Source organism: Myotis yumanensis, unplaced genomic scaffold (assembly GCF_028538775.1).
Source record: "Myotis yumanensis isolate MYYU_CA2020_CCGP unplaced genomic scaffold, mMyoYum1.0.hap1 SCAF_14, whole genome shotgun sequence".
NCBI classification, from domain to species: domain Eukaryota; kingdom Metazoa; phylum Chordata; class Mammalia; order Chiroptera; family Vespertilionidae; genus Myotis; species Myotis yumanensis.
Genome location: NW_027223765.1, coordinates 10,427,992 through 10,443,816, shown reverse-complemented (window position 1 = coordinate 10,443,816; position 15,825 = coordinate 10,427,992).

Below are 15,825 nucleotides of genomic sequence, written 5' to 3'. Positions count from 1 at the left end.
CAGTCAGGGCATATTCCTGGATTTCAGGCTCCATCCCCAGTGTGGAGCATGCAGGAGGCAGTCAATCAATGATTCTCTCTCATCATTGATGTTTCTCTCTCTCTCTCTCTCTCCCTCTTCCTTCCTCTTTGAAGTCAATAAAAAATATATTTAAAATAAAATAAAATGAAAAGTCAGTTTGTCCATTGAAGTTGAAGAGGAGGCTGCAATAGGCAGCCTCCAAAGTGGTCCCCAATGAACGATCCCTGCCTCCTGACAGTGTTGCCTTTCTGTAGCCCACGGCCACATTGAGTCAGGGCTGGTCTTATGTGACCAACAGAACACAGCGGAAGTGATATTGCAGGGCATGTGGGGCTGGGTCCAAGAGTCCTTGCAGCTTCTGCCCTGACCTTGTGGAACATTCACCCTGGGAATCCTGAGCCACCATGTATGTTTGTCTACTCTGAGGCCACCATGCAGGTGGGGCCAGTGGAGAGACCACACGCTTCTGCAGTAGGTCACTCAATCCATTTTTGAGTGATTTTTTTAAATAAAAAAATACATAACCGGAACAGGGACTTTGTAATTTGAGCCAATGCTAGAAAGAAGACATACTTTCAGCAAAATGAGGACCAAAAGTTTTTGCAAACATCAAGATATCTCCAAATGCAAGATATCTACGTAGTGTGCCTTAGAGATCTGGTCACCCAGATATTAGAGAAAAAGGCAGTGTTCCTCATAGCACAGACTGCCACAGATGCTTACACAGAGAGAGAGAGAGAGAAAGAGAGAGAGAGAGAGAGAGAGAGAGAGAGAGAGAGAGAGAGAAGGAGAGAGAGAGAGAGATTGACTTTAGGAGCCACAGCATTTTTTCTCTTGCCTGTCTGCAGAAATAGCTAGAACAAGGATAGCTGTGACCTACCAAAGTCTTGAAGGTTTCCAAGCCCCAAGAAGAGACTGGAAGAAGGGCCACAGTCGCAGAAGGAGATGAAATGAGGGCCTCAGGATTCCGACTCTAGGGAGGGGTCAGGGAAGGAGAGGAAAATACTAAAATGAAGAACAAAGGTCCTGGGCGTATTCTTCAGAGTGTGAGGGAATAGGCTGGTACCCCCCTCACCGCCTGGCCTGGCCTCCAGCTGAGGGGTGGTGCATATGTACCTCACCCAGGGGAGCCGTGCCCCCCACTTCCCCACCAATGCTGGAGGATGTGCATTCAATCATGGTGGGTGTGAAATAAAGAACTGGTCGAACCTTCCTCAGGCTTCCAGAAGGTGAAGAATTGAACTTCTTTTACCCCCATCACTAGCAGCCTGAGGCCTCCTTAGTGTGGGCAGTGGGGCTGCAAAGAGAACCCATGGATAGGTGACTGGCTAGCTACCAGTAGGGCTGATTGCACAGAGCACTGTAACTGCCTAACTCTCCACACCAAATTCCCTCTCTCTCTCTCTCTCTCTCTCTCTCTCTCTCCCCCTCCCTCCCTCCCTCCCTCCCTCCCTCTCTCCTATCAAGAGGAAGAGTCTAGCATCTGGGCTACACATTTAAAGCAGCTAGTGGGGTGTTACATAGTAGGAGCTTATTAGAGTTAATGCACTTTGCTATTAAAGAGAGAGAAATTAAAATCCATGAAAAGATCACAACACATGTAAATAGCCTTGTGCCAAGTCCTGCTAAAAGTAAAAATAAAAATAAAAGAAACACCATGAAAGTCCAAAAATGGGTCTAGGTCATGGCTGCTCCACGGAGAAGAGAGCCAGGAAGGAAACCTATTGGTCAGCCCTGGCCTAGAGCGAGGCGCCGGCAGCTGTGAAAAAGTACCGTATGCTCAAATAGAAGCTTCAGTTTACATCAAATGAACCAGACTTCTTCACTCAGGACTTCTCAGAGCCTTCAATTTGCTAATTTTCATGGAGAGTCAATAAAGGGGGATTTAGAACCATGGGACACCTAATGACACCGGTCATAACATTCCAAGGAATATAGTTTGGAAAATGCTGCAGTAGAGAATTATCACATAATATTGTATCCGCCTAATAGCGCCAATGCTTTCTAATACTCCCTCTCTTCCTACATCTCACTAAGAAACCTGCAAAATGTTGAAAAGGACAAAAGTGTACAATCATAGTACAAATGAAGGCTAACGGACAATCCACCCTAGAATCTGAGTGTGTCAGGAGCAGGAGAAAGTGGGATCTTTTTTCTCAAGGGGTGGAAAACACAGGAGGACCAGTAGCTGTATCTTACTTTGATAATTTTAGCAAGTACTGACCCATAGGACATGGGCTGATATAAATCTGGGAATAAAAGAAAAGTCAGCATTGCTCAAAATAGAATCCTCAGGAAACTGAGTGAGCAGGTGTATTCCACGGATTTATCCTAAAACAAGACCCTTACAAACAAAGCAGATGATAAAAAATAAAACGAGCTTAATGACATCCTGTAAAGGTCACTTGGGTTCTGCTCAGTTGCCACTCGGTTGTGTGTTTTGTACAACACCTGGTGTTTGTGACCCTTAGAACATGTTTTGTTCTGTTTTGTTTTTCTCAGCTTTCTTACTAAGAGCTGTAACTAGTCCTCCATCTTTCTGTGGGTAGTAGAAGCTTTTAACTGTACCTTGAAATTTTACAAGATAACAGCAATTTACTTTATAGTTTCTTTCTATAAATTTAAAAGAGAAATGTTTTATCACCCCATCATCAATTTTTTAAAAACTATTGAGCACCTTCCATGTCCTCATGGAAGTCAGGATGTGCTGAAGACCTGAAAAGACACGTGGAAAAGTATAATACTCATTTCCAAGGAAAACGGGAGATCATCTTTAGAATTCCTCCTCCGGCCTCCTTTACTCGGATGCTCGGCTTACTTGCCTGACCCCATCTTGTTCTACGCGTGGCAATATTTTTCTTTGTCCATCTTCTCCTTGCAAACCAGCTGTTGAAGATTATGTGCTAAGTTCATTTACCATTTACTTTCACTCTTCGTTAAGGTAAAGATGTCATCCGAGGTTATGACTTTTCCTCTGAGTTCAGCTTTGACCATATTAAAGTGTTCACATTTTCATTGATTTATAATTACTCTGTAATCACAGTTTTGATTTTTCTCTTAGGTATTTTATTTCGTGTGTGGGTGTGTGTGATTACAATCATTACGTGTTGTGGTCAGAAATTATGGTTCATATTGGTTTCTGCTTTGAGGAATTCATTACCATTTTTTATTTTGTGTTCTAATATATGAGTAATCTTTATAAATGTTCAATGGATGCTGCTAGAAAAGTCATGTCTGCAGTGTATAAAGTTCAATATGTATTTACTAAATAAATGCTTAAAGTATGCAGGTCATCTATATTCTCACTTATTTTTGCTTATGTGCTCTCTCAGAAACAAGGAAGTCAAGACCAGACAACAGTGGAACTGAAATGAAAGACACGTTTCAAGGACCTCCAATCGCTTCTTTAATTTAGTTCCAGCTCTTAGAGCACGGGTTCTCAACCTGTGGGTCATGACCCCTTTGGGGGTCGAACAACCCTTTCACAGGGGTCGCCTAAGACCATCGGAAAACACATATATAATTACATATTGTTTTTGTGATTAATCACTATGCTTTAATTATGTTCAATTTGTAACAATGAAACTGGGGGTCACCACAACATGAGGAACTGTAATGAAGGGTCCCGGCATTAGGAAGGTTGAGAACCACTGTCTTACAGGAAGGAAATGCCAGCCAGTGCTCTACACCACAGCTTCCCCTTCCACATTTAGGACTAATCACTAAGGACATTTCCTAAATAAACATTAAACACTATCTTTAGTTCCCTGGAGAAAACTCCAAAGAAACCACTTCTTAAGACAAGAGAATCCAAAGGTATTATTGGAAAACTTCCATACTGGGTCAAGGAGCTTTGATAGAGAAGCTACACGTTGAAATCAGAGATCGCTGTTAGAAGGGGACCACATTACAGCTCCAGTGTCTACTATCAACGTAGTAAGGGAGAAAAATCACACAATGAATTGATAAAATTTATTCACACCTAAGAGTCTAAGTCTGGACATGATGTATCACAAGCTGCTGGTTCCCACTTTCCTTTGGTCATCATGATGGTTATTAATTTTGCAATGAAATTAACAAGTATTTGTGGTACTCACTGGGACAGATGAATCAAACCAGTAATACTGCAAATGTATGATTAGTGCTACAATATAGAAAGAACAGTGAACCACAAGAATTAGAACTAGATTGGTCTCATTAGGAACAAGGTCTACAAAAAGTCTTAAAGCTCTCCTGCCAAAAGTATTCTCACTTTCCAAAAAGGCAATGTTAGGCTGGAAATGATCAGGGAGCTTTTCAGCTCTCTTCCGTAATTTCCCTAACACTCTTAGCACTTTAGTTTCACTAGAATTTTTGGATGATGAGGGAGGATATTTTGTGGAGATGATGTGGAGTTAGATTTTGTGGAGGTAAGGCAATTCTTTTTATTTCTTTAGTATAGATGTTTCAACAGTGTGCTCCCTTCGTGCTGTATTGCTGAATATTTGAGCAACGTTAGCAGTTATTACTATAAGATTGGGTGGGGAATAGAGGAGATGAGGAGGAGGGGGTGGGGTTGGATGAGATCACAGGGGTAGAAGGAAGATGTTGCTTACTTCTTTATGCTATATTTCATTCCAAACAAGGCCTAGCTTCACGCCTCCGTTCCAGAGAAATAGCCCAAGGAGAGTGAGTTATCTAGGTAAGACCTCCCTCATCCCACACCAATCCTGACATTTTAAACCCCAGAAAAAAAAATGAACTCATTGACTAATAAAAGTTAAAACATCATCAAAATGGAAACAAACATACAGACTTCTTCACAACAGAGAGAACAAGGCTTTGGTTTGGTTTTGTTAACCATAGGCATCCTGTGATTGCGTCAGATTCCTGTCATACTCATAACTTCACAAGAGCCTGTCTGCAAGAGAGAGGCCAGAGACATGAAACTGCTTACCCTGACTGCTGCAAAAGTTGCTTTCCCCCCTTTCAATCATAGAGAAAAAGTTCAAATCTTAAATATTCAGGAATCAGGTTTTTTTAATATATATTTTATTGATTTCAAAGAGGAAGGGAGAGGGAGAGAGAGATAGGAACATCAATGATGAGAGAGAATCATTGATCGGCTGCCTCCTGCACACCCCACACTGGGGATCAAGCCCGCAACCCAGGAATGTGCCCTGACCGGGAATTGAACCCTGACCTTCAGGTTCACAGGTCTATGCTCAACCACTGAGCCACACCGGCTGGGCAGGAATCAGTTTTATAGATCCATAACTGTTGCAGACATGTGATACTAAAACTGTAAAATTCAATGCAATGCAGCCTACCAAAGCAAATCTTGAGCTAGTGCTGGAAATAAAATTAAAAAACTCTGTGAACTTTTAGGCCCAAGAAATGTTACTTGTGCTTACAAGAAAATAAAGCCATCTGAGGAATTCCATGTAATCTTGTTGGAAAGAGGGCAGTGAGCATGCAAGGACTCAGCCAGGAGGGCAGTCGCAGAAAGCAGAGCTGGACTCAGATGTGATTCCGGGCAATCTTGGGGTGGGGATGGAGCAGCACCTGCCGCTAGAGAATCACTAGCACAATAGCAAGACTGAGCAGGCAGTATTTCTCCGAACTCTTTAGGAGGTGGCTGCTGAAAAACAAAATACTTTAAGATCCCTTGGTTTGGAATGTGAGACCCCCACGGGACCAGCTGAAGTAACAACAGATGGATGCTAACCTGACTTGTAGGGAAGATGAGTCCTGTTACCTGCAGTATTAAAGTTTTGCTGATGGAGCCTGCAAGCTGGACCCCAGCTGAGGCTCCTTGAACCCTACAAGAGAACTCTTGAGGCCTAACCCAATGAGATTCACTTAGGACTTCTGACTTCCATCACTGTAAGATAATACATTTGTATTGCTTGAGGCTCTGAGTTTGTGGTCATCTGTAACAGCACCAATAGAAAACCACTTGAGAAGGTGGAGAGATGATGGGGGAAATCTAACTGAACCTCATGGTGTGCCTTAAGAATATTGCCAAGGAGGACAAAAGCCTGAAAATACAGGTTAGGACCAAAGAAACAGGTCCCCAAACTCAGAAACAGCCAAGCAAAGAGAATAAGAAAAAGCCGAATAGCATGGCAGTAATGTGTAACCAGTGTGGAGAGCTGTAATTTCTTCCCTGGGAAATAATAGACTGAGCTAGCCTCTGGGGATGAGAAGAGTGAGGAGAGATCGCTGAGGTTGGCCAGAAGAACCACATCTAAGCGAAGCATGCACGTGTTCACACACACACACACACACACACACACACACACACACACTTTCTTATATGGAATTTATACTGGGCCCTGATAAATATTTAAGCAGTGTCCTAGCCGGTTTGGCTCAGTGGATAGAGCATCAGCCTTCGAACTGAAGGGTCCCAGGTTCGATTCCAGTCAAGGGCACTTCCCCAGTAGGGGGTGTGCAGGAAGCAGCCAATCAATGATTCTCTCTCACCACTGATGTTTCTATCTCTCTATCCCTCTCTCTTCCTCTCTGAAATCAATAAAAATGTATTTTTTAAAAAGAGATTTAAGCAGGGGGGTTTTTTTGGTCTTGAATTTCAAAACTATTCCTGTCTTGTTTTTTACACAAGAAGCAAGTCTGGTTGCCTAGGCCTCTGGAAGGGGTCTCCACAGACCTCTCTCTTCTTGCATCTCTCTTTAACGCTTTCCTCCCCCACTGACCCCATCACCACCACCACCAGCCAAGACTACCACTCAGTTCCTACAGAAACAACCCAGCCTCCTTAAGGAAATAACACTTATATCTTGTCAATTTCAGATGCATGTACATGATTTTTTTTCCTCCTCCCAATTTCTGTTTCTCCTAGAGGGGAAGGGTGAATTTTGGTCCCAGTGACCTCTGTTTTTGCATGATAAGGGAGCAGGGTCAAAGATGAGCGCTGGTGCGAAATGATAAGGAGATGGTTAGGTGATGAGCATTTCTACCCCAGGTGCAATTTATCTTTGATTTATATTTCAAGACAGAGCTATGGTTACACAGCATAAGTAAATTACAAAGCATGGAGGAAAGAGATGTCTAATCAAGAGAGGATTAGGGGAAATAAAGAGAATATAACAAGCTTGATGTGATTCAGGATGGGGAACAAAAGACAAGAAGAGGCTATGGGATGTCATGAAATCAATATTCTGTAGAGGGTCGGAGGGACAAAGAGTCTTTACTGGAAGAACCAACACTAAGGGGAAGATACTCTTATGAACAAGAGAGTGAGGCTAGAAATGAGGGAGGCCCGTGCCTGAGTGGCAGGGACTAGAGTCATATTGGGCAACAACCAGGGACCAGGCAGCACAACAAGGCCAGCCAGTCTGCTTGGCAGCAGCATCCTGGCACCGTGTGCTCACAGCTCTCCAGCCATTGCAAAGCCTTTTCTGGCGGTGGCTCTTTGGTGCACCTCAAAGCCAGAATCCGATTTCTAAAGCATCACTTGGCTCCTGTTGGTTCTCTGCTCAGAACCCGCATTGGCTCCCAGAAATAAGAAGCCAGCCCAGCCCCTGCCGTGGGGTCTTCTCCGGTGGCACAGATGAAGTTCAGCAGCTCAAAAACTGCTCAGCCCCAAACAGAACCACTCCATTGACATCTACTACTTCACGTTGGACCTGAGGGAATTTTTAAATTTTATTTCTGTGAATAGCCTCTACACACCTTGAGGCCACAGTGCTACATTGCCTTGGAAAAAGAAATCACCATCTTTTGTGAGAAGTTCAAGTACCACGGAATATTGGCATCATCAGAAAAGTTCCGAGTCCTGTCTGTCAGGTCCAACAGCTCCCACCAGATGATCATGACCTCTGCCTATAACAGGTGAAATCAGTCAGCAAAGCCCATCAAGATAGTGATCAAGGTTAAGACCTGGACTAGAGACTGGGTTTTGTCATGATCTTGGCAGGGAATGCGGGTCCAGCCCCAGTCACAAGGTGAGGGTTTGATGTTACAGATCCATCACCACCTCCAGAAAAACAACCTTTGATGGCAGGGCTGCCTCCACAAAGCCCCTTTGTGCATCTACCCCTCTCCATCTCTATTGCTGTTAGAGACCGCTCAGGTCAGATGAGGGTTGGGGCAGGGGGGAGGGGAGAATAAGAATTGTTTGCAGTTTATGATTTTAAGTCTCAAGCCATGAATGATGTTAAAAGTAAAGTGTATTGAGCGAGTCTGTGTCTTAGATTCACTGTAAGTCTTGCCTTAGCATCCACAAGGAGGGACTGCGAGCCTTTTGCTCAGCTGTTCCAACCAATTGTCCCAGTCCCCATGCAGTGGAGTGACAGGTATGAGCTCTGCACTCAGACTGGCTGGGTTCCAGTCTGGCTCACCACTCACCCACGGTGTGAACTTACAGCCCATTTCCTCAGCCATAAACTAAATGCCAATATCGGTTTGTTCTCTTTATCTGAGTCTACCTCTGTTTTGTTTGTTCATTCATTTTGTTTTTAAAATTCCACACATAAGTGGAATTATATGACAAATCGTATGGTATTTGTCTTTCTCTGTCTTACTTACTTCACTTTGCATAATACCCTCTAGGTCCGTCTACTAGTATGTTGTTGCACATGGTAAGATTTCATTCTTTTTTATGACTAATATTCTATTGTATATATGTACCACATATTCTTTATCCAACCATCTATCAATGGACACCTGGGTTGCTTCCATATCTTGGCTATTGTAAATAATGCTGCCAGATGGGAGGGGGGTTGGAGGCTAGATGAAAAAAGTAAAACAATTTAAAAAGTACACATTGGCAGTTACAAGATAGTCATGGGATGTAAGATAAAACATAGGAAATATAGTCAATAATATTGTAATAACTATGTATGGGGTCATGTCAGTACTAGACCTATAGGGAAACCATCTCATAAGTTATATAAATGCCTAACCATTATGTTGCACACCTGAAACTAATATATTATTAAATGTCTACTGTAATTGAAAATTTAAAAATAGTTGTTTAAAAAATAAAATAAAACAAATAATGCCCATCTCATAGGGTTGTTTAAAGAATTAAATAGAAAAATCTTAGCATAGTTATGGTACACAGTAATTACCCAGTGAAACATATATATATAAATGTACATCATGCATGTGGCAAGAATAACTTCTCTGACCCTACTTGTCATTATAACTGACTGCCCAGTCAGGACTCATTCTGCTTTATAAGCTCTTCTCTTCTCTCTCTTTTCTTCTCTTCTCTTCTCTTCTCTTCTCTTCTCTTCTCTTCTCTTCTCTCTCTCTCTCTCTCTCCCTCCCTCCCTCCCTCCCTCCCTCCCTCCCTCTCTCGATTTTGAGCAACTTAAAGGGAGGGACTGATTTTTTTATACACATTGGTGGAATGTTTAGCTGAATCTGTTTTCCTTATACCCAACACAGTTCTCCACTAATAGTGAATGTTCCATTACTGGTTTGGGAATTAAACTGAAATTTTCTCCAAAACAGAGGTAATATCTGGGGTCTTTTCAACCCTTGAAATCTAGAGAGGGTCATTTGAGAGTCTCTATCTAGTTCATGGCCTGAAAAAGTCTAAAGCCTCCATTTAAGTTGGTGAAGCCCCTGTGGAAAACAGTATGAAGGTCCCTCAAAAAATAATAAATACAACTAATATGTGACCCAGGAAATATAGATAGATATAGATATAGATGTAGATATAGATATAGAGATAGAGATATAGATATATCTCCAAAGGAAATGAAAACAGGATATCAAAGAGATATCTGCACTCCCATGTTCATTGAAGCAACTATTAGTTTGTTTTAATATAGTGAGAAAAGCATGGGTTTTTTTTAAAATACAAACAACCTAGGTTGGAAACCCTGATTTAGACTCTTACTAGCTTGTGGCCTTCAACAAATTACCTACCTTTTATAAGCCTCAGAGCTATTAATACCTACCAGAAGGATTTTTAAGAGAATTAAAGGAGAGATTTATATGAAAGGATATAGAGTAGTAACTGACTGTAAAGTTTTTGTTGTTGCCCCAAAAGTGACATTATCGTATCAAGAGGCTATTGCCCTATTGTAACCTGTTGACTAGAAGTTTATTCTATTATATGGTAAATATTGTCAGAATATCTTTGTTCAACATGTGAATAGTTAATAGTTAATAAACCAGAGTATTATATATCAATCTCCTCTGTTTCTCCACTTCAACTTGTCCGGATACAACTGTACACAGAACACAACGAGGACTGGCCCCCACCCCTGTTGACTGGTTGCAGTCTCCTTCAAGAGCTATGGGCAAAATTCTTCATGCTTATATGGTCCTTATGTCTGAAACACTCAAAGCATTTTTCCGGAGATTAAATCAGGGCTTTCAGATGATCCTGGTTAATAAATGTCAAGTCTCCAATGTGAAACCTCAGAATATCCTTATGAGGAAGGTGGCTGACAACGTTATCTTTCATAAAAATAAACTGAGGCGTGAAGGGGATAAATCAGAAGGCTTGCTACAGATTCTTAACTTCTTATGTGCGCTTCTATTTTATATATGACGACCAGTGTTTCGTGGGAACGCACGGAGTGTCAGCAGGGATCCCCCACAGAGCATGGTTGTGGTCTCATGAGAAAACAAGTCTACCATTCTCTCAACACGGCTAGGAGGGTTGTGGGACATGGGGGAGGGGTGCTAAGGGTGGGGTTGCCTTGATTGGGTGAAGAGTCGAGTCAGTGATGCTGGCACAAGCAGATGAGTTAGAACTCCAAGGGTGCGTGGTTGTGGCACCTGTCATGAAAAGCACAAAGTTCCTATTTTAAGCTAAGTTCCTGTGGGTATAGTAAGCCTCTTCTCAGGAAGAAAAATAATGCTCAAGAGGGACTAAGAAGGGGAGCCTGCATGCATAGGGTGCGCTGTGAGCGCCAGCTTGAGACAGTGTGGACAACTATGAGAGGAAGAAGCAGAAAGATTGTCATGTTGCAGAGTAATTACCTGCGTCTCAAACATGCACCTCCAGTGGATCCTTAACTTAAACATGCCATTAGTTAACATCTACTATCATTTACTCTACACACAGTCTTTCACGTGGTATGCTGGCTTTGTAGGCTTTGCACTATGACAGCATAGCTAAGCTGGAACTACATCTCCCAGAATTCCCTTCCTCAAATGGATCCACTCAGTGCAGATCACAAGAGAAATTTTGTATGAGCCTTGAAATATGGAAGTAAAACAACCATCACTTAGATGGTGATGCTTGGACTCAAACAGAGACCGTCTGATTCCAGAGCCTGAGTTTCAATTTTTCACTTATTTCACCTTTAATTCCACATAGTTTGGCTTCTGTCCTCACCATTTTTTTTTATTTTTTTTTTTAGAAAAGAATTTTCAACACTTCTAAAACATCTTCAGAAAACTTTCCTCCCTTCTTCTGGACCTCTATATTTTTATTTATATATGTCCTTTAACTATTCAATTTTTTTCTGTTTCCTTAAGTAGCTCTCTGCTATCTGTTTGTCTACCACACACACATGCACACACATGCACACACCCATGTGCACACACACAGATGTGACTATACACTCTAGTTCAGTGATGGCGAACCTTTTGAGCACGGCGTGTCAACATTTTGAAAAACCCTAACTTAACTCTGGTGCCGTGTCACATGTAGAAATTTTTTGATATTTGCAACCATAGTAAAACAAAGATTTATATTTTTGATATTTATTTTATACATTTAAATGCCATTTAACAAAGAAAAATCAACCAAAAAAATGAGTTCGCGTGTCACCTTTGACACGCGTGTCATAGGTTCGCCATCACTGCTCTAGTTCCAAATTGCATGCTCAGCTCTTCAAACTGCCTAACCAACATTGGTCCATCAGCCCCTTTTGATAACCCAGACCTTGGCATTTCCCTCTGGAGGCTGCCTGAACCCTACACCTGCTACCCTCTAGTAGTAAAATAGAAGCAATCAAACGTAAAGCACACAGGAGGTCGGAGACCAGATGAGAGAGAGACAGACAGAGAAGGGAAGAGAGGAAACTGAGAAAATCAGCCAAAGGAAACTTACCAGGGGAGCAGGGCAGAACCCAGTGAAATTTTCTGAGATAGAAATAAACTCCCACAGGGAGGAAAAAAAAGTCCAGGATGCTTTTATAAAAAAAAAAAAGGGGGGGGATAGGTCATGAATGATGGAGACAAAGGAGAATGAATAGAGATTTCCCAGAGAAGAGGAGTCAGAAGGACCACAGCAGGGTTGTCGGTGGACTGCACTGAGCAGCAAGAAGTTTAATATGAAGCTAATGACAGATACAGGACTAAGAAAGGAGATGATGATGCTCATCCTGAAACCAGCATCTAGAGCTGGGCAGAGCCAGAAGCTCAAGGGACAGATGGAGCATCTGGACCTGTGAACGCGAGAGAAGTGGTCACCCAGGAAGGACTTGCTAAGTTCTTTGACGCTTTGCTACGTCAAGAAGCATGAAATGCATGAGTGAATGACCTCAGCAACTCCTGAGAATAGAATCCGGGGCAACTGATCAGGGATCTGCCTTTTACTGAAAAATCTCCCCCTCCACCCCACGTTCTCCTGGGAATGGGAACCTGCAATTTTCCAAGAATGAGACAAGCTCTTGTGTCTATTTTTCCACATACATGCCAACATGACAGTCATAAACACCGAGAAGTAAACAATAAAAATTCAAACCAGAGACAGAAGTAAAACTCGACTTTTTGGCCTCAGTATATTTGGTAATCTTTGCAGAGGAAAACTTCACTGACAAGAAACTTATGGAGGTATCCAAAAAAGAGGCAAGAGTAAAAACAATGGTTTTTATTTCAATGGCGTCCAATTTATCAATTTTTCCTTTTCTGGATCATGCATTTGATGTATCAAGTCTAAGAACTCTTTGTCCAGCCTTAGATCCCCAAAATTTTCTTCTATTATTTTTTAAATAATTTTATCATTTTCATTTTCAGTTAACATTTATAGAAGATGTAAGACAAGTTGAGGTTGGTTTTTTGTTTGTTTGTTTATTTGTTTTTTGCCTATACATATATGAATGCTCCAGCCTTATTTGGGGGGAAGGTTACCTTACCTCCATTGAATTGTTCTTATACCTTTGTCAAAAAAGTCGGGCATATTTCTGTGTTCTAGTTCTGACTTTATTCTGCTCTATTGATTTATGTGTCTGACCCTCAGCTAATATTGCACTGTCTTGAATACTGTAGCTATTCAGTAAACATAGAATTAGGTAGACTGATCCTTCTTACTTTATTCTGCCTTTTCAAAATTGTTTAACTGTTCTAGTTTTTATCTATATAAATTTTAAGAATACTCTTGTTTATATTTACAAAAAATATTTCTAGGATTTTTATAAGAATTTCATTAAACCTACATATCAGTTTCAAGAGAACTAACATTTTTGCTATGTTGACTTTTTTTTTCCAATCCAGGAACTTGGTATATCTCTCCATTTATTTAGATCATCTTTGATTTCTTTCACCAGTGTTGTGTAGTTTTCAAGCTTCTGTCTTATATATCTTTTTTATTTCACTGACCTAGTATCACTAAGTATTTCATAGAGAATGGGAAATGTTATTATTTCCTTTTGGACTTGCAACAATATCTTAATTTTTTCCTTCACAGTTAATTCACATTAGTTTTTGATTATAGTGTTTTGAATTCAAACTACTTTTATTCATAATTTAATTTTTTAACTTTGAATACATTTTAAACTTCCAAAAGTTTGCAATAATGATACAAAGAACTCCTATATATGCTTTATGCATATTTACTAATTCATATTTTTCTGTATTTGTTTATTTTATCTCTACTTTTAATTCATTTGAGAATAAATTATAGACAAGATGTTTCTAAATTATAGACAAAATATTCATCCTAAATATTTCCATGTGGACTTCCTGAAAACAAGGCCACTTGGCCACTTGTTTACATAAGCACTGTACTGTTATCAAGACTGAGAAATTTAACATTGACATAATCCTATTATCTAACCATCAGATATTATTTAAATTTCCCTCCTTGTCCCAATAATGACTTTTGTAGCAATTTGCCTTTTAGCACTTAATACAAAGCCTGATGTCAGTCTAAGTCTTTTAATTCCTTTTGAAGTATTTTTTTTCTCTCCCGAAGGTTTTAGAATTTTCTCTTTCCCTTAAAATGTATAAAACTTTACCAGATTCTGACTACATTAAATTTATCTTCCTTAGCACCAGGTAGGAAATTATAGTCCGAAACTTGTGCCTTTCCTGAGCCAGATAGATGCTTTACTTTCATTTCTGATATTATTTCCTCTCCAACCACTTTCTCTGAAACTTCTGGTTCCTTTATTCTTTCAAGTAGTATTTACTGGGTACCCTCTGTGTGCCAAATACTGCTCAGTGAAAAGAAAAGTGATTTAGCCTCAGACAAAGCAACCGGCTGAGCTGATTATTCACCATCAAGGGCACAATACTCAGTAAAGAGCAAGGCAGGACAGGATGCCCAGGCTCCCAGGAAGTCCTGCCCTATGAATAGAGGCAGGGCACCCCAGACGGAGAAGCAGCCATTCAAATTCCCATGCAGCTAAACTGGGCATTTTGGAACCTGAAGGCTGACAATCCCGAACCTTTGACCAGTGCTCTGTTGGCTCAAAATAAACCACTTATATTTATACATATCAAATACGGAGACATCAGGAACTTCTCTCAAGGACACGCCTTGACATCACACACACACACACACACACACACACACACACACACACATTCTTTGTGATGGAGATTGCCAAATCTCTAAAAGTAAATAGTTTCCCTATGAACTTGGAGCTTTTGTGGATTTGAGGACAAATAACATTTTTTTCCTCACAAAACTCCCCTTAAACCACTTGTTATTTACTCCAGGGGAACTACAAACAGCCCTCCATGGTGATTCTCTTCCTTGCCTGCCACCCCTCCTCTGTATAGGATTTCAATTCTCAGCTCTACCCCTAACAAAAGCGTGATCCTGGGCAGTGATTTAACTCCTCTGAACCTTGGTGTCCTCATCTGTGAAACAGGGGCAGTAGAAATGCTTACCAGAGAACTTATATACTGACCTGGAGTCGGGGGTAAGAGCTGGGAAGAGGGGGGTAAAGGGGAGGGAAATGGGAGATATCTGTAATACTATTAACAATAAAAAATATATTTTTTATTGTAAGGCTAATGTGCGATAAATTAGGATAGTGCATATTAAGTGCTTGACATAAAAGTGGCACAATGGCAGCATTCTGTAAATTAATACTCATATTCACAGGTAGACATGCTTTCCCACACAGGCAAGTTCACATGGTGATAGAAGTCATAACCTTAAGGTTGCATAAAGCACAGAAAAGAGGGACGGGGAGACTGTGGCAGGTCCCAATGCCTGATGCTCCCTCCCCCAAGAGCACCTGGCAGCCACGAGGACCAGCTCACTGGTGCTTATGACCCCCTTTCCAGACCTTGCGGACACTCTTCTGCACCCTGTGGTCCCTTTAAATCTGTTAACAGTGGTAGATAGGCCAGCGTTTAAGCTGACTCTTGTGCATGGCTCACTACGAGCACACCCTGTTGGTTTTACTTGGAGCCCTCAGAGGATCACAGCCTTCTAGGGTTGTATAGACTCTTCATTGACCACCTCTGTCAACTACTGAATCACCACAACTAAGGGATTATTTTTTTTTAATTTCTAAATTATTTTTAATTGACATTAGAGAGAGGAAGGGAGAGAATAACATTGATGTGAGAAACACATCGATAGGTGGCCTACTTCTTGTGCCCCGACTGGGGATGGAACTCAAAACCTGGGTATGTGCCCTGACCAGG